Below are 5051 nucleotides of genomic sequence, written 5' to 3'. Positions count from 1 at the left end.
GGAGGGGTGGTACAGGGTTCTGCTTGGTTCCAACAGCACCACCTAAGCCCCCCCTCTGGCCCCACCCATAGATCCGCCCCTACCCTCGCCCCATTTAAGCTCGCCCCTCACCCTCAGGGAACGAGCAGGGGCACCTGTTACTTGTTTTCACTCCGTCATGCTGCAGCACGAGTTCCCAGTAAAGCCTTGCCTGAATTTCTCGTCTGGCCTCTTATCAATTTCTATTGATTAAAGAGTCCAAGGACCCAGGTAGGTAACAGAATCAAGCCAAACCACGGTTAGCTGTTGTTAGCTATTATGCAGATGCATTTCTGAATTTCAAACACTGACATCACTGAGCCCTTGAAATTGAACTTCAAGGAGGCAGTGCCTGGAGATGGAGCAAAAGGAGGCTTCGGAGGCATGTTTTCCAGCACAGGAGGCTTCCATGACCAACAGGACTATTTATCTGTACCTGAACTCATTTCTTTGCAAGTCTAGTTGACTTGCTTAAAACCAATCAGTGGAGACTTACAGGCTTCCAAGAGTAAGAGGAACTAGATTAGATTACCCTCCTGGATGAAACAACTGAAAAGAAAAAAGACAGAATATATAGAATATGGTTTTTCAAGATGTTGGACAGCAGACAATGAAAGACAGTAACCCCTGAGAAATGGAAAACAAAAGATGTAGCCTTACTGGCCACTAGAGCCAGGCAGTCAAGGGGCAGCCCCTGGGCAGAAGCTGCAAAGACCAGGGCTCCAGACAAGGATACCAGCTCCTTTTTGGGAGATGCGAGTCACCTGGAGAGAGGCAGAGGGAGCGCGCAAAGATGGTGCCCACCTGCCCCCGTCTTTGCAGACTGTTTCTGTTGGCCCCAGGTGTGTGTTATATTAGATGCCCGCCCCTCAGGCCAGAGCTTTAAGATCAGCAAATAAGACTCTTTCACAGCAAGTCTGAGCGCTTTTCAGTCGGCTGCCTCTTCTCTGCCCCTCCGGGCTGGTGAGTCCACACATGCTCCCTTTTAGAACTGTTTCTCTGCTATAACCGTGCAGGGCTTGTGATATAAGTCCCGTGGGCTTTTAAAACTAGATGTTTGGGGGGCTTGTCTCTCAGGGGCAGGTCTTAAAAGTTGGGGCACCAGGTGTGAGGTTCAAGCCCTTTGCTCCTCAGGGAGAAGCTCTGGGTTTTGACCTCCTGCTCGTGGGTCACGGTGTAGGAAGCGGGGTTATCACAAGATTGCGTCCCAGCCTTTCCTTCCGGCTTCCAAGTGAATTTTTTTTCTCATTTATCCTATGTGTAGGAGTTGGGTTTCTCTCAGAAGAAAATGTTTCCTATGTGGCTGCAGATTCAGTGTTTCTATGGGAGGGGGTGAGTTCAGGATCCTCCCACACGGCCATCTTGAACCAGAACCCGTTTGGCATTTTGTTGAAAAGTTAGACATACGCATCATGTCCAGCTATTCCACTCCTCCCTGTTTACTCCAGAGGAGGAAAGCAGATGCCCACACAGAGACTTGTGCAAGAATACTCATAGCAGCTTCATTTGTAATTGCCCCAAATTGGAAATAATTCACAGGTCCATCTACAGGTGAACAGGTAGACACATTAAGGAATATCCACACATGGGAATGATACTGGGCAAAAAAAAAAAAAAAAAACTATTATAAAAGCAACCACAGGGGGCTTCCCTGGTGGCGCAGTGGCTGAGAGTCCGCCTGCCAATGCAGGGGACATGGGTTCGTGCCCCGGTCCAGGAAGATCCCACATGCCGCGGAGTGGCTGGGCCCGTGAGCCATGGCTGCTGAGCCTGTGCGTCCGGAGCCTGTGCTCCGCAACAGGAGAGGCCACAACAGTGAGAGGCCTGCGTACCGCAAAAAAAAAAAAAAAAAAGCAACCACAGGGATGAATCTCTAATAATGGCAAGTGAAAGAAAACAGACAAAAATTTCTAAAAAATGGAAACAAACCTGTGAGGGGTGAGGAGAGGCAGAAGGGAACCTGGGGGAGTAATTGCTATGTTCATGACCTTGATGGTGGTAATAGTTTTACAGGCGTATATGTATGGCAAAATTTGTCAGATTGCACGATATAAATATACACAGTGAACTGTATGTCAATTATACCTCAAAGCTGTTTCTGAAAATCCAACAGTGAGTATTCCTCACCTGAGGGGAAGCTGCAGCCTGGGTAAGAATGAGCCTGCCCTGGGCCACTCCCAGCCAGGGACCGAGGTGGAGAACCCTTGGCCATGGGCCTCAGCTCAGAATGCCATTCCATACACTGCACTGCCACCCTCTGGCCAGGGCCAGGCTTCAGTGCTGGGCAGGCAGGGTGGCCTGACAGGGAGGCCACGGGGCTTAGAAACGTCTACCCAGGGGAACATCTCCTTAAGGATCGTGGGTGCTGCTGTCCTAACCAGGGCCCCAGCTATAGCAGCAAACTCAGGTGCCACAAGGGCCAGGTGGGCAGTGCAGCTGAGTGGGGATGTCAGGTAGGGAGCCAGGGGTGATGGGGGGACTGTGGGGACACTGAGGGCAGCCACTGCTCAGCTCCACACACTTGTTGCCAGAATCAGGGCCCAGTGTTGCCAAGTCTTTTTTTTTTTTTTAAAGAAAAGCTAGAAGTCCAGGTTTATATGGAAAACCTTCCAATGTTTTAATGGCAAATTTATTCACTGCTTGCGCTTGTGCAGACCTATCAAAACATGTCTATGGGCCAGAATCAGCCTGGGGGTTGCCAGTTTGCAACCTCCGAGCAAACGCCTTGGATTTTCTTCCCAGGAGCCAAGCCGTGAGGCAGGAAGCTGTGCTCACTCTTGTAAGACCCAGAGGGGGAGCCCAGGGCCGGGAGAGCAAGACATCCACGTATCTATCAAAATGTTACCCACTTGGGTTCGTTAATCAATAGAAATTGATGAGGCTGGACTAGGAGCTGAGCCAAGGCTTTATTGGGATTCATGCTGCAGCACGAGGGAGTGAAGACAAGTAACGGGAGCCCTTGCTCGCTCCCTGAGAGGGGCTAAAATTGCTTTATAGGGGCCCTTCTCCTTTGGCAATAGTTGGTCTTCAGGAGACCCTTTTTTTCCAGGTTTTAAGAAGAACTTGGTCCCCAGGGTTTATTTGTGAAGGAACTGCCAGTCTTCCCCCAGGTATGTCCCTCGACATTGAACTGGCCTGAGTAGCGAAGGGAGGATTGGATGGGCCTGTGGGTTATTACCGGCACGCAAATCACAGGCAAGCGTTACTTCTTTTACTGTCCTTTTGAGCCCCTTCCCTGAGGCCCTTTCCTTTTGCATCAAGTCCCATGGTGCACCCCTCCCGTAGTGGGTGGCATCACGTAAGCTCTTAACAAGTTTCCATTGTTGGACCTCAGTGGTTAGAACCGTGTTATCCTTTTAATACCAGCCTGTGCTTCCTTCTCATAGCCCTATTTCTCAGCATTTTCTTGTTCTATGGGGAATACTGGGGGAGGCTAGGGAGTTCAGGGGGGCCAATCACTAGGGCCATAACTTGCTCAGGCTTCTGCAGTCAAGCTGCTGTTTTGCAGTTCAAACACCATTTCTCTTCCCGTGGCTCACAAAAGATCCATCCCTCTGATAGTCCCTAGAGTGTATTACTGCCAGCTGGGTCGGGAGCTGCCCTGCTTTTTTTTTTTTTTTTTTTGCGGTACGCGGGCCTCTCACTGTTGTGGCCTCTCCTGTTGCGGAGCACAGGCTCCGGACGCACAGGCTCAGCGGCCATGGCTCACGGGCCCAGCCTCTCCGCGGCATGTGGGATCCTCCTGGACCGGGGTACGAACCTGCGTCCCCTGCATTGGCAGGCGGACTCTCAACCACTGAACCACCAGGGAAGCCCTGCCCTGCTTTTAAAAGTCAAGAATTCAATCTTTGTTTTATGGGAGAATTTTTAGCAGTTAACGTTCCTCTTTCTTTCCAAATGGCAGCATGAGCATGTGGAGCCCATATTTAGAGGCAGTAAAAATACCTGATTTCTTATCCTTCCCTAATTGTAAAGCTGTCATCTCTGCAATTAGTTCGGCCCTCTGGGCCGACGTCTGTGGTGGCAGGTCCTCAGCTTCTATGACTTCATCTAGACTCAGGCATACCCCACCTTTTGGGTTTCCATTTCCATAAAACTCCCATCAGTAAACCATCCGACCTCAGGGCTGTCAAGAGGCTCATCTAGAAGATGAGGAGTAAGTTTGTTCTCTGGTCTCTACACACTGATGCAGTAAGTCTGCACTCCTGACACCTGGAAGCAGAGTTGCTGGGTTCAGGGTTTGGTGCACCTTTAAGGTAAAGTCAGGGTGTCCATCAGGAGGGCCTGATATCTTGTTAACCTTCCCCCTGTCAACCAATGATGTTCTTTGACCTCCAGCACAGATTGTACCTGATGAGGGGTCAACACATCTAGGTGTTGTCCCAGGGTGAGCTTGGGAGACTCATTAACCAACAGGGTTGTGTCTTCTACTGCCCGCAGGCAGCTTGGCCATTCCAGGGCTATTGAATTCAGATGTGATGAAAGGTAAACCACTGGTGTCTGATCCAGTCCCAGCTTTCGGGTCAGGACTCCTAGTGATGTCCCTGACCTCTCGTGAACATACAGGGTGAAGGGCTTGTCCAAATGTGGAAGCCCCCTTGCTGGTGCTGTGCTCAACTCAGTCTTCAGAATCTCAAAGGCCCTCTGGTGGTCCTTATTCCATTGAAGGGGCTCCGTTTCTTTTTCATTTAGAGCCTCATATAGGGGTCTGACTCTAAGGCCATAATTTGGAATCCAGATATGTCAGAACCGAGCCATCCTGAGAAAGCCTCAGAGCTGCCTCCTTGTGGTTAGAGATGGTAATGCACCCATTGCTGTTCTTCAGTCTATGGCCAGGGCTCGTGCCCCTGGGGTCAAAATACTTCCTAAACACTGAACCCGTTGCTGTGAGATCTGAGCCTTGGTTGGAGAGATTTAATATCCCCTTTCTGTCAGAAAATTGAGGACCTTAACAGTATTCTGATATGAATCTTTCTTTGTCTCACTACTTAATAAATCATCAACATATTATAGCAGAGTTCCCTTTTCAAGGC

This window comes from Mesoplodon mirus, assembly GCF_964341445.2.
Source record: "Mesoplodon mirus genome assembly, chromosome: 14".
Classification (NCBI taxonomy): domain Eukaryota; kingdom Metazoa; phylum Chordata; class Mammalia; order Artiodactyla; family Ziphiidae; genus Mesoplodon; species Mesoplodon mirus.
Note: the sequence above shows the minus strand (reverse complement) of the source record.